This window comes from Lissotriton helveticus, chromosome 7 (genome assembly GCF_964261635.1).
Source record: "Lissotriton helveticus chromosome 7, aLisHel1.1, whole genome shotgun sequence".
NCBI classification, from domain to species: Eukaryota; Metazoa; Chordata; class Amphibia; order Caudata; family Salamandridae; genus Lissotriton; species Lissotriton helveticus.
This window is the reverse complement of record NC_136068.1, coordinates 964,304,164-964,331,382: the sequence shown is the minus strand read 5'-3', so window position 1 is coordinate 964,331,382 and position 27,219 is coordinate 964,304,164. Positions and strand designations below refer to the sequence as shown.

At 45.6% G+C, this 27,219-nt stretch overlaps 1 pseudogene across 1 annotated transcript in view; it reads right to left on the bottom strand.

Annotated features, from left to right (window-relative positions):
* LOC144767159 (transmembrane O-methyltransferase homolog) overlaps nt 1-27,219 on the bottom strand; it is a 130,904-nt pseudogene that overhangs the window by 22,957 nt on the left and 80,728 nt on the right. The window contains exon 3 of the transcript XR_013598083.1: nt 24,597-24,793. The product of XR_013598083.1 is annotated as a transmembrane O-methyltransferase homolog (transcript). The remainder of the gene's footprint in view (nt 1-24,596; nt 24,794-27,219) is intronic.

Genomic DNA, 27,219 nt, shown 5'->3' with positions numbered 1-27,219 from the left:
CTAACGGTGAGTGTCATTTCGGCGGACGAGGTCCGCGTGGGGGGACGGTTGGCTTTGTTTCCAGACGCTTGGGCCGCTCTCACAACGGACGCTTGGGTCTTGCAAACAATACGGGGTTTCCATGTAGAATTTTACGACCAACCCCGCCAAGACAGGCCTCCTCTCCCTATTGTTTTCTCTCGTGCGGACGCACTTCTGGTAGACGAGGAGGTGTCGGATCTGCTACGCAAGGGCGCCATTTGCCCTTCAGTTCGACACCCTGCAGGTTTTTTGAGCAATTTGTTCCTTGTGGACAAACCGGACGGGGGAAGCGTCCGGTGATCAACCTCAAAGAGTTCAACGGTTGGTTGATCTACCGGCATTTCAAGATGGAGGGTATCCATCTTCTGAGGGACGTCTTGCTTCCCAACGATTGGATGGTGCGGTTAGACCTCAAGGATGCGTACTTGGTGGTGCCCATTCATCCCCCGCACCGGCGCTTTCTGCAGTTCCGGTGGGGGGGTCAGGTGTTCGAGTTTACAGCCCTTCCTTTCGGACTTTCTTCAGCGCCTTGGTGTTTCACCAAGCTCCTCCGGCCGGCGGTGGAGTTTTTGCGGAGCCAAGGTATCCGGATGATAGTCTATTTAGACGACATCCTGGTGATGGCGCAGTGCCCGGTACAGTTAGACCTTCAACTACGCCGGACGGTGTCCCTACTCCAGAGTCTGGGGTTTGTTATCAACAGCGAGAAGTCTGTTCTGGTTCCGTCCCAGACGGTGGTATTCCTCGGGTTTACTGTGGATTCGGTACGATGTACCCTGAGTCTCCTGTCCAAGAAGTTGGGGAAAATCCGGCACATCCTCCGCCAGACGGTCTTGCGATCGCACACCTCTCTCCGTCAGATTGCCCGGGTGGTGGGCCTACTATCGTCCTCCATCCAGGCAATCTTTCCGGGGCCCCTGCATTATCGCGCCCTTCAGCGCCTCAAGGCGCACCATCTCAGGAGAGGTCTGACGTACGATCAGGTGGTTCTCCTGTCGGACGAAGTGAAGGAGGAGATGCGCTGGTGGCTTGCTCACATGGAGGCCTGGAATGGCCGAGCAATTTTCGGGCCTGTCCCCGACTTGGTGATAGAGTCCGACGCCAGCCGGGACGGTTGGGGCGCCCGTTGTGGGGAGTATTCCACAGGCGGCGCCTGGTCTTCCGGGGAGCAGGAGCTCCATATCAATTGCCTGGAACTGCTGGCCGGGTCCTTTGCGGTTCGTTGCTGGACCAAGGACACGGTTCGTTCCTGCGTCTTGTTGCGCATGGACAATATCTCGGCGGTGCGCTACGTCAATCATCTGGGGGGTCCTCGTTCCAAGGCCCTTTCGGACTTGGCGAAGGACTTCTGGAATTACTGCCTGGCGCATCAGGTATCAGTGACGGCCGAATACCTGCCGGGTCGGGACAATCAGGTTGCGGATTGGCATTCCCGATACCTGCGGGACTCCAGTCAGTGGAAACTGGATCCTCAGGTGTTCGAATGCCTGAATGCCGCCTGGGGCCCGTTCTCGGTGGACCTCTTTGCATCTCGTCTGGATTTCCAGCTCCCGCGTTTCTTCAGTTGGAGGCCGGATCCTCTTGCGGAGGCCACGGATGCTTTCCTCCAGAGCTGGAGCGAGGAGAAGTCTTACGGTTTCCCTCCGTTCTCAATGATACTGAGGGCGGCGGCCCACCTTCGCCGCCAGCAGGCGGACGTAGTCCTGGTGACTCCATGGTGGAGGTCTCAAGTTTGGTTTCCGGTTCTACTGGAACTTTCTTGGGATTCTCCAATCCTACTCCCCCGATTTCCGCGACTTCTTCTCAATGCGGACGGGGATCCCCATCATCTGCTCACTCAGAGCTCCCTTCACCTCATGGCATGGAGGCTTTCGGGCGACGTTGGTCGCTCCCGGGCCTTTCGAGACCGGCTGAGAGTTTCCTCTCGAAGGCCTGGGCGGGCAGCACCACGAAACGTTATCGCTCTGCCTGGAATAAATGGTCACGTTGGTGTCTTCGACGGGACTTGGATCCCGTGGTCGCGGGTGTCGTTCCAGCGCTGAACTACTTGGCAGAATCGGCTTCGGCCGGGTTAGCTTACCGTACTATCAATGCGATGCGGTCGGCGATTTCGGCGGGCCACCAGCCGATTGCTGGTGTGCCGCTGGGGGAACACCCTTTCGTGTGTCGCCTACTACGGGGAATTCGCCTTTCCCTACCCCCAGAACCGCGTTATTCGGTTCTTTGGGATGTCAATCTCGTTCTGAACCTTTTTTGTCATGGTCTCAGAATAGGTATCTATCATTGAAGGAGCTTTCGGCGAAATTGGCGATGCTTCTATGTCTGGTGTCATGCAGACGGGTGTCCGATGTCCGCGCCCTGGATGTCACGGCGAGAGTTTTTTCCCCTGATGGGGTAGTCTTCACGCTGGGGCGTCGCACGAAGTGTGGCTCGCGTACGATTTCCTACCCATGCTTCGTGGATACTCCCAAGTTGTGTGTGGTCCAGTGTTTGAAGGCCTATGAGGATTTGACCTTGGAACTTCGTCCTCCGGGCGAAAGACAGTTGCTAATCGCGCTGCGAAAGCCGCACAAGGCTGTCTCTTCTCCCACCATCGCCAGATGGGTGCGGTGGGTAATGCAGGAAGCAGGCATTGACACACAGCAGTTTGGTGCTCATTCAGCTAGAGGAGCCATGGCTTCGAAGGCGTTCTCGTTAGGGGCTCGCTTGGAGGATTTGATGCGAGCTGCGGATTGGTCCTCGGACTCCACGTTTAAGAGGTTTTACTTTAAACCTGTGGTTGACATTGCTCATTTGGTGGTGAGTAAGCTTTAAACTAGCATAATCTGAAGCCTCCGGTCCTGACATAGAATCGAAATTTGCCTAGCAGTGTAACGGTAAGTTTCAATTCTATTAAGGACACGAGGCGAGGATTATCCCTCCCGGTCTCCTGCGGTGATTCCCACCCGTACTGCAGTAAGTACTCAGGTTTTCCAGTCTTATGCTGATGTGACTTGACTGTGTTGCATTGTATGTGCTTTGGATGCCCTTTCACTGCTGACGCTGTGGCAATTTTCTTGATAGGAAATGATGGTGCCAAGCAGGATCAGTGATGAGTTAGCGTGCCTCGCGCGAAGAAAGAGGAAGTGGTCATGAAGGGGACGTCCTGTATAACTACACTGGAGACTGAGAATGGACTATATTATGGACTGCCTAGTAATACTCATGGGAGTTGTGGTTTATGGACATTGTTTTCTGTTTGCCCATATCCTTTGTTCTAAGGTAGGGCTGTTGTTATTTGGTTGTTTTTGGCTGCTGTGATTTTTGTAATAAAACAGCGAAGAAGGTACAAAAGCATAATCCTCGCCTCCGTGTCCTTAATAGAATTGAAACTTACCGTTACACTGCTAGGCAAATTTCGATTCAACTTCAAAAAGTCAAGAATTGCCCATCCAACTGTCCTATTTTTAGGATATGAACTATCAAGTGAAGGCAAAAGCCTGGCAGACAATTTCCTAGAGAAATGTGCTGTAATCCAAGCACCAAGAACGCTGAAAAATTTACAATCAATTCTAGGTTTCCTGAATTTCGGAAGAACTTACATTATAAATTACGCGTAGAGGGTTAAACCTCTCTATGACCTAATAAAACCAGATTTTAAAAGAATCAATTGGACTCAAAAACACACAGAAATTTTGAGATCTTTACAAACAGACATGTTAGTTAAAACAAGACTGCAAACACGCGATAACACACGCAACCTTGTAATCCGAGTCATCCCAGGAAGATGCAGATTCACATACCTAACCTCTAATGAGGGAGAAACGGTACCAATAGCATACAAATCACACTTGTACACAAAAGCTGGAATGAAATTTAGCCCAACGGAAAAAATTCTAACCGCGGCACAGACTGCTGTCGCGAAAGAAAGAGCCCTAGCACAAGGTAAACGAATAATCATCGTGACACCAATACCAGCCCTGGAGGCGGTAACAAAGGCAAGCATTCCGAATGCTAAAGCACTACATCCGAGATGGATACAATGGGCTAATTCCCTGGCTGCAACAGACGTGGTATACGAATTTGACCCTAATTTAAAAACACAGGAATTTCTCCAATATGAATTTGAATGTCCTCTGCCGACTGAAATTCTGCCTCTAGAACATTACGGCTGTATAATATATACGGACGGATCAGCACAACCCGCAGTTGGGGGTAAACAAGCTTACAGCGCTGCGTGCGCGATTGTTAAAGGTCGCTGGCACGAAGGAAAATTTAAACCACTGGTCACTAAAACGCAATCCCTAGGAGACTGTACAGCTCAGCGAGCTGAACTACTGGCATTTACGATGGCGCTTGAAAATACAGATCGCGAATTCCCCACACTCATAGTGTGCGATTCATACTATTGCGTTCAGTCTTACAATGAATACTTGCAAATCTGGGTTCAGAACGGTTTTAAAGATGCAAAAGGTGGCACAATCAAGCATAAAATGCTTTGGGAATAAGTGGTTCTTTTACAAAAAGAACTACAAAAGACTCACGTGATACATACACTGAGTCATCAGCGTGATGGCGTTCACGCTGCAGGGAATTCATTGGCTGAAACAGCCACAGCGGAAGTAACTAAATCGGCTTCCGTAGCTACAAAAAAGCGTTCGGAAAAATACATTGATCGGGAAACAATGCTGGCAGTGAAAACGTCATCAAAAGGCGACTGCTCAGCGCTACCCATCACATATCCACTCAATTATACATACATAATCGATGCAAACTCCGTTTCTTTTGCTCAAATTCCTGGAGTGGGGGATAGAGTAATTCCAAACACGAACAGGAGAGGCTTGTTAATAGCTGACGCACATATGGGTGAGGGTCTTAGACACCTCAAGCTCAAAGATTCTCTCGAAGAATTGCAATCCACATACTGGTGGCCAGGAATGCGTCTGCAACATCACATATATGCAAAAAACTGTCCAAACTGCAACAGAGATCGCAGTGGCGACCGACACGGTGTTTTACCATGGCGGTTCGCTCAAGACGGGATTGAACAATAAATATATAAAACCCAGTATGATTAATGCGTCAAATTAACATATAGAGACTATCAACACTTAAAATGTAGACCCCAGCTCTCGGCTGACGTCTGAACTGTTATATAAAGATTTGCGAGTCTAAAATGGCATATACGCATGGAGCATGCTACATTCTGACCAATGTCCTGCTTTTAGCTCTCGAGCTTATGTGGGGGGCATGGCCAGCATGGGCACTGCATTGCGGGACTCTTGTCACTTCCTTCCTGAGGGAAATGGGATGGTGTAAAGAAAAAACCAAGGCATAAAGCAATCTATAACGGCAAAGGTATTAGGTTCGGGAGCTGGGTGGGTCAAACATTTAATAAGTGTCCAACGTAGTCTTAATAATCTGCCAAGAAATTCTCTGAGAGGTCTCAGTCCGTACGAACTATTGTTTGGGACTAGAATGTTAATCCAGGACCTCGATAGTCAAACTTCAGTGGTTAAAGAAAAATGCTTTGATATCAAAGATCGTTTGGCTATTTTACAGGACTTAAACGAAACAAGAAAAGACCTGAGCAACATAAAGTTGAAACTACAGCCAATAACCACTGAGGAGAAACCACCTGTCCCAGCAAGGCCTGTCTGGATTCCAAAAATCGGGGATCTGGTCAGAGAGAAGATCGCGGTGAAGAAGGAATTTAGGCCTTCTTACAGAAAAGCAGTTCCTGTCTTGTCTGTCAACGGGACAAGATCAGTAGTACTACCGCCCCTTGCTGGTAAAAAGGAGAACCGAATTGTATCCATCGACCTGGTTAAACCACAATCATGTGGCCGATAACAAGTAGTAGGCCAAGTGGACTCCCGAGAAGTAGCAGAACACCAAAGTTTGCTACAAACACAGAGGTTCAAACTGAAAGACGAATCACAATCGATAAACCTACAGTAAAAGAACAAGGACTATGCAACAAAGCCATGGAACTTAAACCTCTGGAAACCCAAATCAAAATCTTACATCAAGAAACACCAATTTACAATGATGTAACCACAGACTATGCTAATGAAACAAAGAAAATTCCAAAAACAAAAAGGAATCCAGAAGCAATTGAAACAATTGACAGAACAGCATCAGGCTACTTCATCAACTTCGATGATTTTTCAGAGGATCTGAGTGAACCTGAGGAACAGCCAACAACAAAAACTTTTAAAGACAAAGCAAAAGAACTCTTTCATCAACTAAAAGAAACCTATCTGATTTCTCCATGGATTGAACTTTGGGTGGCACTAGGAGTATTCATCCTCATACTTTGGCTCATCATGGTACTATGCTTGGGACATTTCATTGAGGGAAAATATGTTACAATGGACACAGCAAGTCAGAATACCAATTTGGTCCTGAAACCGCACAAATCTTCACACATCGAGAAAAGAGAACTTTCTTCAGTGAACTTCACAGCCAATCCTATACCCGGTGGGGTAGCATGGGACAAAACTGATTACGAAATCTATGGTCCGGTTGAGCTCTTGAAGTATCCTCATCAATTCAAGATTTCATTGAGTGACTTTGTAAAACCAAGCTCATTCGCTGATGATTGGGACTTTGAAAGTATTAATGATATGATGTCTGATCTAGTGATGTCAGCTAAATTTACAGAACATGATTATTTACAGGGTTCATCTAATTATGACCAGATGTATTGTTTTAACCACTATGGTAACCATTACCTGCATAAATCTGCTCAACCTAGAAATGTTTTAAATTATAATCAATGGGAACATTGTGCAACTCCACCAAAAGGCAGTTCGAAAACTTTTTATGACAAATATTCATACTTTTCAGGGTTCAACACAAGCAATGCAGAAACATTTTATTTTAAATTATCAAATAAGACAGGAATGAAAACGATGCTTACAAATACAAAATTAATCTATTCAGAGACATTTTTTGAAAATATGAAAACATTCGGTTTTGATTTCTGGAACAAAAATATTGAAACAAAGAAAATCTGGGGTACAAAAGATTGGCATGTACAAGGTATAGAATCATTATTTAGAGCCTGCATGATCCCAGGACAAATTATATTCTTGAATGATACAATTCAACAGACGACCTGTCTTGGCCTAGCCAAAATCAAAGACTTAAATAAACCGTCTATTCCAAAACCAACACCTAACAGTAATAGCACTACGGATGTTGAGATAGACGTATCCTATATTTTTAACCAAAACAGAACACATCCTGATTGGAAAAAATGGTTGATCTGGCCCACAGACACAAATAACTGTCAAGATAGATTCCTGAACAAAATACAGGGGTTCACATTGACCAGGCCAGACCCTAGATACTCCCAAAGACAACATCCAGGGATAGTAACTACTTACAGTGTAGGGAAACTCTGCCTCGAATGGCTACAAACATCCACACTGTCAGAAATTAAGCAACACTTAACTTTACTTAAAGAAGGTGCTGACTTGCGTGATTTCATCATGGGACCACGCAAACAGCGTCAAAAACGTTTCATAGCGGCCTCTATATATGCAGCCTACAACGAAGCTTGGAAAGTAACTCAAATTGAGACAGCAGAAAAAATACGGGAAATTGACCGTGTTAATTTGGAAAAATCACTTTCTGTTGTAGACAATGGGTTAATGACTCTGTCTTCCAGAATATATTCACTGAACAGTATTGTATCTTCTGCAATCGATATAATAGAGCAAGACTTACTGATGTTGCAACACGGTCAGTCTCAATTACGTTATATTGTACAGCTTGGCTGGACGTTACAAAATCTGCGTTCAGGCTATGTGCCTTGGCGTTTAATCAACATAACGTCACTATTTAATATCTTTAACCTTACTGATAAACAAATCAGTTTGGCACAAAAGGGTGCTGACTATACAATTCTGAGCATTGAAAAACTTGAGAGATTACCATTGACAATGTCAGAACGACCTGTCATTGAATGGATAATACACGGAATCATAACTATTCCAATAACGACTTTCCAGTTTCAATACTGCCAAAAATATATACAGGCAGGCCAGTATGAAAGGTTGGGTAAAGGATACATTAAGTCAACATGGAACTTACCCTATACACACACGTGTCAGTAATAAAGGACAGAGTGTATTTCTTAGTGGTAATAGTTGCGAAAAATCACTAAGTGGTATACTTCTGTGTAAAGGTATAAGTTTGCATGGGGCCTATGAAGGAACTTCAAATAACCTTTCATGTCACCAGTTAGGCACACCTGCAACACAAATAGAACCATTCTTTAGAAGACTTTCTAACGGGAGTTACATTCTAATTGTAGATCACAGATGTTGTGGCTTGCTGCCAGGAAAACCTTATCTTGTAAGCGTGACTTCCAGGGTCATGTGCTGTGAAAGAGTATTGTTCCCGAATGATGCTCAAGACAGGGAGGGAAGGTTATGGCCCAGTTTGAAAATCTCTTCTATTCGAATAGATACTTTAAGCAGAATGAAGACTGTGCTCCTACAGACGCCAACCCATTTGACGTCATCAAAAGAAACGTATGATCTCCAAGTTGCAAGGACAACGGCAGAGATTCATTCAATGTTATCAACAAATTGCCCCCTACACTTCGCAGAAATGCTGAACGAAATCTTAAACATTTCTGATACAAGTGGTATCGCAAGTGTATTTAAGACAGTTTTTTCGGGACTGTTAACCCCATTCAAAGCAGTCCTGGGTATTTTTCCTAATTTCGTCCATTCCATCTTTGGCGGACTTCCACTCCTGTTGGGACTCGTAGCAGGCATTTTATTTTTGCTACTCTTGCTTCGTTATGGCAAGCCATGTCACAGACAAGACTCCAGCAACAATGGAAGAAACGATCCTAGCTATCCGCTACCGGGACCGCATAACTAAAGTCCTTGGCTTAGCCCGGCTACGAGATCTAAATATGACCTGGTTTCTTTCATTCAGACCCATCTGGCAGAATTGTGTGATGCCTGTATTAAGATGCATGCTATGCGGCGAAGAATGCGTGTTGGACACCTGTCTTACACTACAATCGGACGTAGCATTGGATGCAGATACTTTGTTGGGTCCAGTAAAGGCTCATGCATTGTGCTGTCCCCAGCGGCTACCAATCTTGATGACGGCATTCGTGGAGACTTCACCACTACGATTGAAGGGTAGTGAAGTACATGATGAAAGCAGCATCGACCAGGTACGACCTTCTGTAAGCAGTTCTGATCGAACCATCATCGAAAGCAACCATGCGCATGACTGCATGATAGCGTCATTTTCCAACCTAGTCGAACTTTCACCAGAAGCTGTAGACTGTTTTTTTGAGAGTCTGTCTGAAATGATGTTTTCACCAGAACAAAGAGAATAACTTTAAACAAACTTGCACACGGCGTTCCCTGAACTCTGAACTCTGAATTTGGCCTTCAGCTTTGTGAAAACAAAGCGAATGTGAACTATTTTGTTTTTCTCTTCTCCCCGGAAAAGCGAAAACTTTTTCCAAATCTAAAATATTTACCTTTTTGGCACTTTTCTTCTGCTTAGATTACAACTATTCCTAGAGAACAGAACTTCTATTCTTAGGAACTCTAGAGACATTACATTACCTCAAACTCTAGCTTATATGCAAGTAATTGTATTTATATGTGATGAGATGGTCTCGCAATTTTTTTTCTGTATTAAGAGCCATTTCATGTGTAATTTCGCAAATCATTCATGCTGATATAAAATGTGCATCTCCTTTTTGAATGATTACACTGTTTGAATGCATACAGTACCTATACTCATTCCGTGTATTTCGCAAACGCCATTTTTAGAAATACAAAAATGTATTTTGGGGTGGTTCGGTATACACATACACTGCTAGTTATGTTTACTATTGCTTAGGTTAGTAAATATGTACATAAAATCGTGGAGTGGGTGTAGTGTGTTTATCTAGGTACCTATATTGATACTCCTATTTCTGACCCTTGTCCGGTTATTAATTCACTAATGTCCATACAACGGCACAGAAACCCGTTTTCAGATTAGGTCATAGCGCATGCTGTCACATTAAGCAAGCACTATCCCTCCAGCCCCCTAGAAAGCACACCGAGTTCTCAAAACAAACCAAACCTCCAGCAGACCTGGGAAATCCCCCGCAGCTCGAGAACTCCTGAAAAGAATGTAGGAACGACCAGTCCTTATGACATTCTTACTGACGTCTTATGTCCATCCTTACGTCAAACTCGGCACCTTTCAGGTATAAATATACCAACGCTGCCCTAAGCAAACACACGGTGGTGACGAGCTTGGAGCAGCGCTACTTGCCAGAGAGCCCAGCTGATGCAGGAAGCCCACGGACGCTGCCCCTCCCTTTTGACGCGCTGAGAGAGACGCTGCCTTTTCTCCTGCCGAGAAATCCAGCCTCCGGCGTTTCCAGCCGCCCTCGCGGGTAACTGGGATATCGAGTCCTGAGACAGAGATACCAACCCTCCAGCCTTCTAAATCCCAGGTACTGAACTGACTAAACCCTTGCAGAGAATTCTTGAGTCAGATTCTTGGCGAAACAAACTTAACTTAAACTGCTACTTATTTTCTCCCGCCCACGTATTAGGCTTAGGTCAGGTACACCGGGGTAGGCGTAGTTAGAAGCACCAGTTAAGTATGATTAGTCAAATGTATATATGTATGTATATCTTTTATCCATTTTAAATATCATATGGCTAAGAAACCATATCAATGCTTTTACAGTATTATTTTATAATCCTGTTTTTACTGTATGCACTTTACCTAACTATAAGTATTGCAATAATAGCGATTCATTTCTCTTGTATGAGAAAAGAGACTGATCAATAAATAACATCTTTTATTGAAACACGCCCATCTCTTATTTCTCTACAAACTGATGAAACTAAGAATGCACGTACTGACTGAGTGAAATAGTTGTCTTTTGTTTTCACACGACTCTAGAGATATACTCTTGATTAGGGGGGAGCAAAGTTGTCATGTTCTATGGTTGTCAGAAACTAAATCCCTTCTTGTCTATCCAGGGAGGTTAAACTCCTCCTTGCCTATTCGAGAAAGTTTCTAGTGAACTCTGAGCTAGCTGGCACACATAACTTTAAGTCTAATATCGTCAGTAGAAGACCTAGTTAACCACAGTCCTACGTCTATACTATTGAAGATATTATTCCAATGCGCAGAGCCTATTGGGAATATAGGAACTACACTACAGTGATCCCTGGTTAGAGTAGGCACCGGGGCGAGAATTATCGAGTCCGCTGACCCTGATCCACGACCCTGCCGCGTCGGGAATTGAACCCTGGTCCCGGGCCGTTCTCTGCTTCCGGGTCTTCCGCCTCTAACCAGTGAGCCACACCACTCCACAAGCAAGGCAGAAGGGAAGAAGCAAGGCATCTCAATGAACATCTGCAGTGAAGATTGGATTGAGAACTGCATTTTATTTACATTAAGTGCAGGTACGAAACAAATTCTCCATCAGAAGAAAAGCTGAACTGGCTGCCCAGGAGGGTGGAAGTTATTTTACCCTGTGGCAATTGTAAGTGTGTGAAGCAGCATTGTCTTTTTGGTATAGAGAAGATGGGTACCACTCGCCAGTCAGACAAAGGTATCTTGCTTCTTACATGGGAATTGGATGTTTTGGGGAAACTATGATGCACTTGAGCAGGTAAAAACATTTTGTTTAGGCCTGATAAATGCAACTAGTTTAATGCAAAGAATGCACTGAAAGATGCTGTCACAATTTTTACAGGTAACAGGTAATTTTTAAATGTAACTTGAGAGGGTAAAATACAAGTTCCGAATGGGGGTTCTTGACACATTTATATAACGTTCTGCAGCTATCCTGCGACTTGTGAAAATAATAGGAATGGAAAAGAAGGGTCACACAGTAGGTAGGCAGAAACAACTGTGATATTAAATCTGTGGTCGCACGGATGCTTTGTTTTACTTTCTTAACCAATACTCTGTGTGCATACTCAATGAAAGAGATCTCCTTTATTTTGCAAACCATCTTCTGCCTATATTGACCTAGAAATCAATGTTTATGGTTGATAAAACTACAGCATTTATATCAAAATTATTCCAATTATGGGATTCTCTGGAGGAGTGTATTTACAGACCCTGGAAGTACCAATGGTTTAAGGGCTTTTTTTTCAATTAACACTGGTGCATTCCATGATTATAAATGCCCCTTCAGAAGAGTCAGAAGACATAAGTTTACTTAATTTTGAGAGGTCTTTGGTCTCTCTAAAAATGTAGTGCAAATTTCTTAATAGCTCTGGCTCCAAATGTATAACAAGCCAAAACCGTCAGAATAGCTGCTTGTGCTGGTTTAGAAAGGGTATACAGCTCCAAGGGTATACAGCTCCACACGAGTGACCAGTCAAGATGGACTAAACAAAGTCATTTGCGAGAATAATACCAATATCGATGAAGTTTGCTAGTACTACAAAAAACACCTTTGCGTGGCTCCTCATCCATTATCGCTGTTAAACTTCTGCTTCAGACTTTTATGAAGGCATGGCTTGGCAGTTCGGGCTGGGCTGTTCCCATGAGGCACAGGGTCAGACTGATTTGCATATGGCCATGTCTGAACTGGGGTGGCAGAGTGGGCTAAAGAACGGTGATGGATTAAACCCAGATCAGTTGACTGGGGGTAAGTGCTTGTATTGTCAACGCTCCGTCCATCATTTCCTTTGGTTTTTCTTTGTTCGCCATAAGTTGGCAGGGTATGCTCAGACGTGAGTCCCTTGCTCACTTTGACACTGGATTCAAGCAAGCCGGGCTGAAGAAGGCTGAAATGCCAGAAACCGGTCCTCGGTAGCTTGTTTACGGTCCAGTGAAGGCATGGCTTGGCAGTTCGGGCTGGACTGTTCCCATGAGGCACAGGGTCAGACTGATTTGCATATGGCCATGTCTGAACTGGGGTGGCAGAGTGGGCTAAAGAATGGTGATGGATTAAACCCAGATCAGTTGATTGGGGGTGAGTGCTTGTATTGTCAACGCTCCGTCCATCATTTCCTTTGGTTTTTCTTTGTTCGCCATAAGTTGGCAGGGTATGCTCAGACGTGAGTCCCTTGCTCACTTTGCCACTGGATTCAAGCAAGCTGGGCTGAAGACGGCTGAAATGCCAGAAACCGGTCCTAGGAAGCTTGATTCCGGACCAGGGAAGGCATGGCTTGGCAGTTCGGGCTGGACTGTTCCCATGAGGCACAGGGTCAGACTGATTTGCATATGGCCATGTATGAACTGGGGTGGCAGAGTGGGCTAAAGAACGGTGATGGATTAGACCCAGATCAGTTGACTGGGGGTGAGTGCTTGTATTGTCAATGCTCCGTCCATCATTTCCTTTGGTTTTTCTTTGTTCGCCATAAGTTGGCAGGGTATGCTCAGACGTGAGTCCCTTGCTCACTTTGCCACTGGATTCAAGCAAGCCGGGCTGAAGAAGGCTGAAATGCCAGAAACCGGTCCTCGGTAGCTTGCTTCCGGTCCAGCGAAGGCATGGCTTGGCAGTTCGGGCTGGACTGTTCCCATGAGGCACAGGGTCAGACTGTTTTGCATATGGCCATGTCTGAACTGGGGTGGCAGAGTGGGCTAAAGAACGGTGATGGATTAAACCCAGATCAGTTGACTGGGGGTGCGTGCTTGTATTGTCGACGCTCCGTCCATCATTTCCTTTGGTTTTTCTTTGTTCGCCATAAGTTGGCAGAGTATGGTCAGACGCGAGTTCCTTGCTCACTTTGCCACTGGATTCAAGCAAGCCGGGCTGAAGAAGGCTGAAATGCCAGAAACCGGTCCTCGGTAGCTTGTTTCCGGTCCAGCGAAGGCATGGCTTGGCAGTTCGGGCTGGACTGTTCCCATGAGGCACAGGGTCAGACTGATTTGCATATGGCCATGTCTGAACTGGGGTGGCAGAGTGGGCTAAAGAACGGTGATGGATTAAACCCAGATCAGTTGACTGGGGGTGAGTGCTTGTATTGTCAACGCTCCGTCCATCATTTCCTTTGGTTTTTCTTTGTTCGCCATAAGTTGGCAGGGTATGCTCGGACGTGAGTCCCTTGCTCACTTTGCCACTGGATTCAAGCAAGCCGGGCTAAAGAAGGCTGAAATGCCAGAAACCGGTCCTCGGTAGCTTGTTTCCGGTCCAGCGAAGGCATGGCTTGGCAGTTCGGGCTGGACTGTTCCCATGAGGCACAGGGTCAGACTGATTTGCATATGGCCATGTCTGAACTGGGGTGGCAGAGTGGGCTAAAGAACGGTGATGGATTAAACCCAGATCAGTTGACTGGGGGTGAGTGCTTGTATTGTCAACGCTCCGTCCATCATTTCCTTTGGTTTTTCTTTGTTCGCCATAAGTTGGCAGGGTATGCTCAGACGTGAGTTCCTTGCTCACTTTGCCACTGGATTCAAGCAAGCCGGGCTGAAGAAGGCTGAAATGCCAGAAACCGGTCCCCGGTAGCTTGTTTCCGGTCAAGCGAAGGCATGGCTTGGCAGTTCGGGCTGGACTGTTCCCATGAGGCACAGGGTCAGACTGATTTGCATATGGCCATGTCTGAACTGGGGTGGCAGAGTGGGCTAAAGAACGGTGATGGATTAAACCCAGATCAGTTGACTGGGGGTGAGTGCTTGTATTGTCAACGCTCCGTCCATCATTTCCTTTTGTTTTTCACAGACTTTTATGAAGCAGAGGATGAGGCCGTCAAGTTATGGCTGGACGGAGGGAACATGGAGCCTTGGGGACAGTGACTGTACTGTGTCACCTTGCCACTGTCCATCTGCATTACCATAACTGATCTGTACAAAAAACAAATTGAGGAGTTGGAGAAACAGTGAGACTTCTTGGACATACCGCTTCCTCTGAGATACCAGTAGTATATCATGCAGCACCTGACATGAATGATTTTATTGCAGTCCCTTTGGCCTTGTACAGTGTCATGACCCCCTCTTGCATCCTCTCTGTCACGATCCCCTCTCGCGCCCTCTCTGTCCAGAACCCTTCCTGTGCCCCCTCCATAGTGGTGTAGCATGCTGGACTCCTGTTCCTTTACCTTGTGGCACTTTATGGCACACTATGATACCATGACTGATGCTCCCCAAAACCTGTAATTCCACTGCGCTTGAATCCCTGCAGGCGTCCCCCAGAACCCATGATCAAATAGATTATCTGCACCAGCTGTTACTAGGGCCGTCGTATTGTTTTCCATTGAATCCCTGCAAGCTTCCCCCTAGGATCCCGTGAGCCAATGGCATGCCTTGCTTCCGCTGTTACTGAGAACTTGGTGTTGTTTTCCATTATGCACGCTCAAGCGAAAATGATGCATTCATTTCATGTTATTTGGTACCCATCATCAAGTTGCACCTGCCCATACTGTAAAGTCGAAGCGAGTGTACTAACACTTCTTTTCTTCAAGACTTGATAACCTTCCAAGCAGCCATGTTCTTCACTTGATCTAGCTAAATCTGTTGAGCCACTGAGAGGGTATATAAACCCCACCCAACCCAGAGTCGTGGCTTGGCCTCGCTCCCCGAGGAACAAACATCACCCTTACCAATCACATGCAGAGTCCAGCTGGCAACGAGAAGTGCTCCAATCTCCATCAATTTCGAGTAAGCCAATGGTTCCATGGCTCTAGTTCCCTAGACGTCTTCTTCCTCTCTCCCTCATGCACAGCTACTCCAGACCCCGCGACTCCATGAGCCAAAGCCTCGAGATCTTCTTCGAAGTTCAGTCAAGTGGAAGAACTAGGCTAAGCACCTGATATCAGGTTAGTGCACACTAATCCTTCTATAGTAGTAAGCAGGACTGAGTACCTGCATCTTCACAGACTATAGATTTTTCTTCCAGTCCAGGTTTTCACTCGGATCAGAGCCAGCAGCCAGCATCAGAAACCAAAGAAGCAGCGCGGGAGTGGGCACGGGAGCAGGAAGCCATGAAAGGAAACGCAGAAGAAGCACCGAAACAAAAGGAAAACCATCCTGCCATCCGTACGCCTGCCCGCCCTCGTTGATTGTCCCACTCAGAGTCCCCCCTCTCTATCTGGCTGCAGTACGGCACTGCATCACATCACATTACCTCGCATTGGAAACCATCCTGCCATCCGTACGCTTGCCCGCCCTCGCTGATTGTCCCGCTCAGAGTCCCCCCTCTCTATCTGGCTGCAGTACGGCACTGCATCACATCACATTACCTCGCATTGGAGCTTGGGGCTGATTGCTCGGTGCTCGGAATCAAGAACCAAGACCCGCTGCAGGGGAGCGCTCGCACCAAGCACTGTGGAATCAAGAACCAAGACCTGTAGCGGGGAGAGCTCTTTCAAACGCTGTGGAAGCCACCGGGGATGAGACATGAGGTATGTGGAGTCCTCACTCTCCCCCACTCCCCAACTCTCAACCACCCACGCAACCAAAGGCAACTAGAGGCAACCAAAGGCTACCAGAGGCAGCTTGAGGCGTGGGACCTGGAAGGTTGAGCGCAGAAAGCGCAGAGAGCACGGCCGCCCTACTGGCGGCTGCAGAGTGTAGAGCCCAGCATGACCGCGGAGCAACCCAACTAGGTTAGGTGCAGCTTGCAGTCCGCCAGTGTGCCCTGCTCTGTGCCCAAGCTCCGGTTCCGGCTCCGCCTCTGCTTGCCCCCAAAAAAACCTTCAAAAGCTTCCAGCCTTATTTGCCCCGGGACCGGGGTATTTACCGGACAGATTCTCCCGGCTAGGCTCACTTGTTCAAAAAAAACAGGTCAATACCAGCTTCATCACCGGGCAACCAGGTAACCAGGACCATCAGTACTGCCGGACAAGGGTACCTGGACCCCCCCGGAATCTTAGAGCTCAGAGTATAGAACAATCATGCAGACAAGAAATGCAGGGTTGACCAGCTTCAATCTAACTATCGCCTACATAAATCCGCAAGAGTCAAATGTCTAAGATGCTGTACCCTCCAGACAAAGGATGTGTAAGATCCAGTTCGATCCCCCGGGAGGGGCAACAATTAGATGAGCAGCTAACTAACTCTTCTCCAACTTCTTCAACCTCAAGTGTGAAGACTATGAATTTAAATTCAAATCCAAATCCAAAATCAAATTTAAGTGAACCCACCGCAAACGGCAACAGGAACAGTCCTAATGGCAATAGTGACATTAGAGCCTATTTTCAACAAACAAGGAAAAAAGGCAAATCAGGCCACCCTGGCAATCCTGGGGAAATAGCGGTCGCACCACGCTTTGAGACTTGCATCAAAACCATCGCTAGTACATCAGCATGCACCAATATATATGAGACTTTATATCAAAGACCTTCACTTGCCACTCCACTTTCTCCGGAAACTATCATAGTTGAGGGCAACAGCTCTCAAGTACAAGAGCTCTCAATTGATCAAGGCCCGTTTTGCCCCAACAACTTAGCAAACTGCACACCAGTGTCCGCAAATCCAGACAACGGACCCATGGAAGCTTACCCCAGTACCCTCTTAGAGGTAAGTGAGGAGTTTCCTCCCTTAACAAGACACATTACGGGCAATTGCACTACTCCTTTGAAGCCTCAACTGGACCCTTTGGCATGGTCCTTCATACCTGGGGTGCCAGCCGAGCCCAGAAGTGAGAGCTTTCCCTCTAAAGGGTGTTCTAATTCATCAAACCCAAGCCGCCTTTTATGTGTAAACGAGCCATGGCCCGCCAAGCCCAGAAGTGAGAGCTCTCCATTCAAAGGGTGTCCTAACTCCTCAAACCCAAGCCTCCTTCTATGCACAAATGAGCCAGGGTCCTCTAGCTCTCCAAAAACTGAAATGAAAACTGTCTCGGTGCCTCAAAAATAGAGAATCATCTTGCATTGATCAACAAAGCTTTGATCTCAATGGCAAATGCGGCCATAATGCACATAGATAAGTTGGACACACAAAAAAACATACTGCAAACAGTCGCCAGCTTGATCTCAGGATTGGATTTGAAATTGGAACTTTTAAACTCACTGATTCGAGGAGCTCAGGCAAACACAGATGTTAAGGTAAAACAAGATGGCTGTGGGTGCAGCGCAATTCTGCAGAATTTGGAAAAGCTCCCAGAAATAATGAGCACTTTAGTCACGGACCTTAAGTGTGAGGTCAATAGGCGGATGAACAACATATCCCGCTCTCCCCAACCAAATCCAACTGAGAGCTCAAGTAGGAAGCCTCACAAACAAACGTGAATAAAGTCTTACATGAGTCATCGGGCCCAAAGAAGATCAAATCAAAAGAATAAGGATGAAAAACATGCAGCCAACATCTGCCTCACAGCTAAGGCCACAGGTCAATCAGGTTAGACCAGAAAAAATGCAGGAAACCTCTAGGCACGATAGAAACAGCTTCAAAAGCGCATCTAGCGACAATGACTTGGCCTTTAAATTCAATTTGCAGACTGAACCACAACTCAGCTTTAAATCTGATAAAGGCTCTGGAAAGTCAGATGATCTAAAACCGCCAATTATAGAATGTCAACACCTATCCAGAAAAAATTGAAAAAAAACAAGAAAAGATTGAAAAAGCTAAACAAAACAAAAAACAGTAAAAGTTATCATGATGGTACAATAACTCATTGGCTTGCGTCAGAAAAACAGGAAAACAGAGAGCACAACAAGATGAACCAGAACGACTCTGTCTTCCTCCAAAAACTGGTAATGATCAAAACACAGATACACAAATGGATGGCACAATTACTAATGGCATGCCCACTCAGCGCCCCCCAGGAAACTGGACAAACCGATTAGAAGCCTGAGCATAACAGTTCCAGATCTCAGCGGCCATTTTGTCAATACATGAGACCCACAGGCTGAAGAGCCACACCAAGAACAGAATGGACACCCGGACCTTAATACAGTATGGTCCCAAGCAATTAAAGTAGATAACGCCAACACCGGCAGCACCCAACAAGGAACATCCAAACCTCATAATACAAATAAATCAGTCCTTGAACAGTCTATAGTCCAAAAAGAGCCCCAATTTGCAAACACAACTAACAATCAAAGGGAGACGAAAACTGTTAAAGCGAGCAACAATGACCCCGTACCCCCCTTTGTTCGCATCCCTACCCCCGGAAGTGACTCACAACCATGGGCCCTAAGAAAAAACTGGACCGGGGAAGGCTCTAGCCCCTGTGGGAATTCAACTTGGAATCCTACAGAACCCTTGAATGCACCAAAGGCAATTTTTAAACACATTCAGCCCTTCAAAGATCATGCCATAGATCGAGAAAATCTCAAAGTACTCCTATACCCCGAATATACCTTGCAGGGGAATTGGGACATCCTCAACAGAGGAAACCTTCTGAAGCTCTGCGAAAACATCCAGGGTTTAGAAAACATAAAAACAACTGATATCGAGACAGTGCCTTTCTCTGGCTCAGGGCTAAATGAAGCAAATGAAACCACAGAGATAACTTTCTCCAACCTGGTCATGGCGGTAGCCCTGAGAGGATACAATACCCAATTGGACAATTGGGGCATAAAAATCAAGCCCCCGCTCGCTACTAAATATCCTATGATCCTGAAAAATAACGTGCCAAGTGCAGAGCAGGGAGCACAAGGAATGATCAGCCAGAAAAGGACGAACAGCAAACATTCAACTCAACCAGCTACAGGACCCATTTTACACGGCTCCATAGGGGGCCCGAAAATACATTTGGGGAGCAATAGTTCAATCCAAATCATCGCACATGTAGAGGGGGGCCAATCGCACTTGTTCAACTAAGGGGAACAGTATTAAAGATTGGTCCAGGCTTCCACTGGCCTTAAATTTTAGCTCCTAATATTAGGCCCTTATCAAGCAATCAGTCGATGCCACCAAAGGTAAGGTCAGTTTCAAACAACGGCTGTATCCAGCATAGAAGCCCTGCAGATAACAACCAAACGATCAAGATCATGACTTGGAACGTAGCAGGAAGTAACAAAGTTTTGCAAAGTCCATCTGCAACAACATTCCTCGCAGGTGCAGATATGATCTGTGCCCAAGAAACATGGGCAACGTCATCTACACCAATAGGGAGCTACGCGGAATATTTTAAACCTGCAATAAAATGCAATATTTTCGGGAGACCCTCGGGGGGGATCTCTATATACATCAATCATGCTCTGAAAGTACTTTTCACAGTGATAAAGAACACCTCACATACGTTTTTGTCCGGCACTCTGAAAGGTTTGAATACGACAGACGGCCCAATATCAATACTTTTAATCAATGTTTATTATAACCTCCATGGGCCGGGTCCGAAGGACAAACTTATTCGGTTAATAAACAAGATGAAATCCTGCTATTGCAGTTTGCAGGCATGGACTCCATCATCCTTGGGGACTTTAACAGGCTGAACATTCTTGAAAGACACTCCAACTGCAGCACTGGACGTTTCAATGCCCTTATGCGGGCATATAATCTGTCAACGGCACACTCTCTAACCATAAAAGTCAACTCAGGGGTAGTCATAGCACCCACTTACAACAACCGGACCACAATAGACTATATCTTACTGAGTCAGAGACTACAAAAACATATGTCAAATTATGCAGTTCAACCACGGAATGAAAGTGACCATGTGCCCTAACCCTGCAATTATCCATCACAGCGAAAACCCGCTACACTCTTCGCTGCGTCGGGACAACAAAGGGGGAAGAAGTGCATAGACTCCTTAGAATAATCAAATGGGGGCGGCTCCCAAGCCATAAATTTGTTTCATGGAAATTAACATGGAAAGGCTGGCAGACTGGTCTCAACAACAAGGGCCTCATAGGGGAATGGGGTACAGTTGCCTATGATTTAGCATGGCTGCTCCGGGGGAGCATTATACACAGAACCAACGCAAACCCCGCACACACAATGGGATATCAACCAGCAATTAAGGAATGCTCCAAAAAATTAAACTGCAGATGCAGGGCCTATCGGGCAACCGGGTCAGAGATTGCCAAAAAGGAACTTAAACTAGTGGCCAAGAGCCATTCATTACTGGTTTGGTAGGCAAAACGTGAACTTACAGAGGCAAAATGGCTGAAGATCTTCGAGCTGCTGGCACCAAGCAAATCCCAAGAATTTTGGCAATATCTAAACAAGATAATTCATGGGACCTCTAATAGAGAGAACCAACCAGATGCAAGTACCTGGATAGCCCACGTGAAAACTCTTTACACCGATGTCCTGAATGTAAATCCATCAGATAGAACCACAATACTAGGGGGTATTCTGGCAACATCACAACAAAATCCTGTGGAACCTCTGGTCGATTTTACCTCCCTAGACAAACAAGTAATCCAAACCATCTTGAATAAAATACGTCATAATGGAGCTCCTTGCCCTAACGGCCTGCCTGGCTCCCTCTTCAGGGAGGATATCGACTTTGGGGCTGACAATTTGGCTCAGCTGTAGTCCGAGTGCAGGTTACAGGAGGACGTTCCAGACTCCTAGAGGGAGTCACTGCTGCATCCAAAATACAAAAAAGGGCCAAGCACTGACCCCAGGAATTATCATATGATTGCCTTATTGGACATTGAAGGCAAGGCTTATGCAAGCACTGTTTTGGCGGAACTAGCGGATTGGGTTAGTAGGGAAGGTCTCCTCCCCTTCTACCAGACTGGGTTCCGATCAGGAGGTTCCACCATAGATAACATCATTGCCCTATCATACCTAGTACACCAAGCAGTGGCTCACGGCACTACGCCGCTTTTTGCTTGTTTTATACAGCAGCATTTGATGGGGTAGACTGCAACATCCTAAGGCAGGAATCGCCATGTTGGAAAATCAGCCCGTCGCTGCTACAAGCCAGTAGATCCCTGTATTTGCGAACCTGGGTGACAGTTAAACTCACACTACAGAAAAAATCACCATGGATCGCGGGCTTAAGCAGGGTTGCGTCCTCGCCCCGTTGCTCTTTAATTTATATACAGTGGATATGGGCAATGTTCTGCACGGAGCCACTCTAGCGACCCCCAGGATCTGGCAAAATAAGATTTAGCTGATGCAATATGCTGATGACCTGGTCCTTTTGGTTCATACCAAGATTGGTCTCTAAAAAGCATTGACTGCACTCTCAGAGTACAACGCCAAAAACAAGCTGGTCGCCAATCCAACTAAATCCAAGATAGTGATCTTTGGCCACTATCCGAAAAAAAAGTGGGAAAGTGGAGGCTGGACCCATTAATCCTGAATTGTGCACAATCGTATAACTATCTTGGGGTTTGGATCTGTGAAACTGGCCGCTCACGGATCCATCACCCCAAGCTCCGCAGAAAGGGAAAATGGTCACCAACGCTATCTGCAAACTCTGTGCCGTCTTAGAAAGCCCAAGAACAACGGCCATTCAAAGAGTCTTGAGGGCAAAACTACTACCTTCCCTCAACTATGCGCTACAGGCATTTCCAGGTAAATTTGCTCAGGACCTGGAAAAGATACATTGTGCAGCTTACAAAAAGTTATTTCTTCTACCAGCCTGCACCAGGAATACTTTAATTCGCCTGGAATTCAATCTCAACCGACAAACTTTGGAAGAATTAGCGGCTCTAGCGAAATACTTTTATTTAACAACTGTGGCACCAGAGCACTCGATGAAGGCTGTTAACTATATCTTTCAACAGCCTGACAATCCCTGGTCTAATGGCCTCGACTCAGCCAAAGAACTCTTGAAACTAGCCACAGAGAATTGGGACTCCAACATAATTAAGTATACTACCATCAAAATAGCAATACAAAAGCAAGTACGATCATGCTCTCGTATGTTGGACATTGAAGCTCTGGTAGCCAGATGCTTTCACAAGACCCAAAATTCCCCCCACACATCACTTGGCCTTAAACTACACTTTACGCAGCCCGTGGGGAGACTAGCCCTCCATAGGATTCTTGCAGTCAGATTACATCCCCTCCCCCTAAAAGAACTGTATCCAATGGTGAAAGTAAGACCTGTCATCACGGAGTGTCGCCTCTGCAACTATAAACGAGAGTCGCTGGCTCACATCTTACTTTGCTTTCCCACCTTGCAGCTAGTTCGCCAAATCCACCTAAAGCCCATTCTCCTTCAACTGGGCATGCGCACAGCAAACGAGGCTGTCCAACAGTTATATTTATTGGACACTATAAAGCACATGACCAACTTTGCTACGTTTATTTATCATACCCGCACAGCTCTTATGGATAAGTCTATATTGGCTGTCCGCTGCAATCATCCGGGCGAGGGGCCTACCTAGTTTGGCCACCACTGAAAGACTGACTTGCTATGCAGTGTTGTACAGCTGCTAAGATGATCCAATACTGCAAGTCTCTCTTTTCCTATTTCCCCCCGGGGGCCGTGCTGGATCTAAGGAGTTTGGTCCCTTGATCTTGTGCGGGTCTGAGAGTGATAGGAGGTCCAGCATCAGCTCCAGTGTCATCTCTGCGGTTAGGACCAGGTGAGTGCATGACATGGGTACTGGCATGTCAAGGACATAGCTCAACTTCTTTTTAGACCAAATATACTACAAGCTACTTTACAATGAATAGGAGTGAGGGAGGGTTTCCATGCGCCATGTCAACTATTACAATCTCCTGTGCCTGTGATGGAAGCACTGAGCAAGCACCGAAAAGCACATGAGGTGGAATGGCTGGAGTGAAGGAAGCAGGTGGTCAAACCTGCTCTCTCAATCAAAGGATTGCAATAGCAGAACTCCAGCATCCTGGGTAATTTGCTATCTTTCATGACTGGGACCCATTTTTCATTTAACAAACCTGGGACACCAATTAGGGAAGCAGGGCAAGGGTGTCCAAGAGGCTGAGAGTGAGGGATTCTTTAAGGACCAAACCAATGAAGTAATCTGATGAAAGGGAAATTAGAAATGATTTAGGTTCGCAAGGTGGAGGCAAGTTAGTAGAGCATGATGATGATGTAGAAGAGGTTAATGCAGGGATTTTGCATTCAGTCAATACTTATATATGCAGGCAGGGAGGGCTAAGGCAAGCTAGCAAGGCTCAAGTATACAGAAAATGCATACGTATACAATCAGCTGCAGGTAAGTTGAAAGGTCTCTGGTAGGCAGTCATGAGCCGTGTAAGCTGGAGAGGATGTGTTCTCACTAGGTGTCATGGGCACTGCCCACTATAGGCGACCATTCTGAATCTACACAGCTTTCTTACGAAGTAAACAACCACTTCAACTTTGCTGTACCCTGTAGAAGGAAATCACATCTCTTAGTGAAGAGAATCAATCTAACTCACCTGATCACTCAATATCCCTTGGAGGAACAAAAACTACTTAAGCCCTCACATGTATGCTACCACACTGCTGTGACGAAGACAAGGAGAGAGTATTTTTGATTAGACAAATAATCTCCCATGCTTATCATCACACAGCAGGCTCTAAACAGCCTAATGTCACCTACGACCTTGATTGTGAAAGCTGTGGGACAGCATGTGCCACACATTTGCTGAATTTGAAGGCGCCTCTTACAGTGTCTGCAACACGGCAGTGTAGCACCCACCTTATGGACCCTGCTCTGACGTATGCACAGAGCCCCTTCTCATTGGCTCTATGCTGATGCCAGAGTCCCCGCCTGTGGCCTCTGATAAATCAACCATTGTTCATGTAAGGCACCCCTTCACAGTCGTTTTCATACCTGCATGTTTTTGAACCCAGCCACCAGGATCATTTCTTCTGCCATGTCTGCGACTTCTCTGCATTGCTCCACAGTGTAGAGCTTGCCCCCGGGTGGCAGTAGCCTCAGCATTCGTATAGCAGAGTAGCCGCAGTAGGTGCCAAGGTCAAGGACCACCATTGGAGCCACTCTTGCAATGACTTCATCTAAGAAGACTCCTGGAACGAGAGATGAACCATCAACAGAAGAAAGAAGCCCGCCTACAATTTCCCACATGAAATAGATTAATGTGGCGGACCTTTGTGTGGACATTCAATCATATATGGTGTCAAAAGCAAAGATGTAATCAAATCCTTTATTCGTATCACACAATGGCGCCTGTCAAATCCTCTGACCTGCACACCTGTGCCCAGGGACGCTATCATTGTGAGACAATGGAAGACTTAATAACGTGACTAAGTGGCCAAACGTTATATAGCCAGAAAAAGGTAAATTATGGAGCAAAGAAAGGCAGATTGTGCAGTCCATTAGCGGCTTTGGTATCTTGCTATTTTGACAGCCTGACAACTTCAGTACAGTAAGGATGCCAGTGCTATAACTCGTGCCTAGGGTCCTTCAGAATTAATCTATATGCAGTAGATTCTGTCCAAAATGTTATTCACTAAGTTATTGATTTTGTTTTGCATGGAAGCACAGGAACACAATCCTACTAACATTGTCCATTCTATTACCTACAGTAAAGTAGTGCATATACAACATACACAATGTGGCCCTTGGCAGAAAACAAATATACATGTGCACATTTCTTGAAAGAAAAACCTCTTTACTTCTGCACATTCAAGGTACATTTCTAAACGTTACTTTAGCTTCCGACGTAACCTGTGTTCACATAATGCGGAATCTAGAAGCACTCGTGGGCATTTGGAATATGTTATGCAGAATCTCTACAAGATATTCAATATTTACAATGGATGTGATTCACTTGGATGCCCCTTAGAATATAAGACATCAGACCTTAAAAAAGAATGCAAACTCTTCGAGTTCCTCATCCTACTTTAAGAACAGTGTCTGTGATGTAAACACGGATTTGTGTGAACAATGAAACAACACATTTTCATGAGAAAGAAGAAATCAATCTTTGTACTATTGTAAATTATAGTTAAGTAGTTATGGTTTTACAAACAAGAACACTTCTGTTGGGGAGTCAATTCAATTCAAAGTCTTTATTTCGATTTTTTTCAATCATAAAAGACAGTTACAATTTAATATTTTAAAATTACCCTTCATTGACAGCTAATAAAATCCACAATTCGTCACTTCAACTCTCAATTTAACAATGATTGGCCTACCGCCCTACATAAAATCCATAAATTACAGTCATTAAATAAATTATTTTAAAAGAAGATAAAGATAAAAGGAGGAACATGGATATAAAATTCATTTCATTCTTTTAAAAAAATATTTTAAAATTAATCATTAAGTACATTAATCACTAGTAACATTTTACAATCTCAAGTGTCATAGGCCGTAATTACTGTAGGCTCGTTTTGCGGGCCCGAATTATCCACATCCAATGGAGGAATTTAGCTATGGCTATAACTACGGCTTGGGAGTTGTCAGTTCGTAAAATCCTGACAGCCTCACAACCCGTTTTGAGACCCAACTGGACACAGATAGGTTTTAACCAAGATCTCCTGGGTACCTTATATTCTGGACAGGCAAAGAGAACGTGACCAATGACTTCCCGCTGATCTGGACAAAAGGGACAGGCCGAACCTTGTCCCCCACGCCATTTTGCAGTGAGAGCATTTAGTGGTAATGTCCCCACCCTAAACTGATGATATTTCTTCCTGTCCCCTGGGATGGTAATCCAGTCCCAATAAGCCTCAAAGGCCGGAGAATGCTTTAGTTCTAGGAAATCTGCCGTAAAAGATGGTTCAATACAGCGGCCAAATCTCTTTGCCTCCAACATGTTCCAGTACAAGTCTCGAAATATTTTTCTAGGTGGAAAAGAATTCCCTACTGGGTCATCCCACAATGGAGATAATCCCATAGCCTTCTATATTGCTTTTACCTCCTTCATCCATAGTATTTTATGGGCCTTATCGAAGTCTCTCACCTCGAGGAAGGCCCGTGCATACTGGGAGAGTTCTGGGGTAACCCATAGTCTCCTCCAGTAGGCAACCGATCTATATCTGTTGGGGAGTCAATTGCAGATGATTAACCAATCTGGGCAAACCTTTCAAATCTTTAAATCACTAGAAATAGAAATCAACAGCTGAGAGGAGACCAATTCAACTTCTGCACACTGTAAGGCGTGGCGATGTGTCCCTTGTGCAGCATCTGACTGGAAACATATTTTTGTATATTATGTAAGATGACAAAGTAATTTGCAAGTGTGGCAAACCTAAATTCATGCAGAAGTATTGCTGCTGTGGAATCGTAGGCGGCTATGCTGTAGTTAATTGAACGAAGCGGTGTGCCCTCTCTCCCACCCAAGACGCATAGGCCACACATCTAAAGGTTAGAGGGAGACAGCTAACTGAATGGACCAGAGAACATTAAATGAACAAATCAGAATGTTCGAACGCTCTTTCTGGTAATTTCTTGCAATGCTTTTAAAATCAAACGCCGTGGTTTGCCA